Genomic DNA, 272 nt, shown 5'->3' with positions numbered 1-272 from the left:
CTGAATTTAATATGAAACAAAGAAAAAAAAAGAAGAGAAAGAGGGAGGAGGGAAAATAAAATGGTAGGAAGAGAAATATTATTCGGTATGATGTAATGCTTATCAGAAATTCTTGTTTCACAAGCAACAAGATTGTAGTACCCATATACGTTTATCTAAATTGTAAAACGGTACTTTTTTTCGCGCAAATACTTTTTTTTTTTTTTTTTTAATTTTAAAAGAAGCCATGTGTTTTTGGAAAAAAAAAAAAGAAAAATTATTCAAATATACCA

The sequence above is a fragment of the Polistes fuscatus genome, unplaced genomic scaffold (genome assembly GCF_010416935.1).
Source record: "Polistes fuscatus isolate 324 unplaced genomic scaffold, CU_Pfus_HIC Scaffold21, whole genome shotgun sequence".
NCBI classification, from domain to species: Eukaryota; Metazoa; Arthropoda; class Insecta; order Hymenoptera; family Vespidae; genus Polistes; species Polistes fuscatus.
This window is presented reverse-complemented; position numbering follows the sequence as displayed.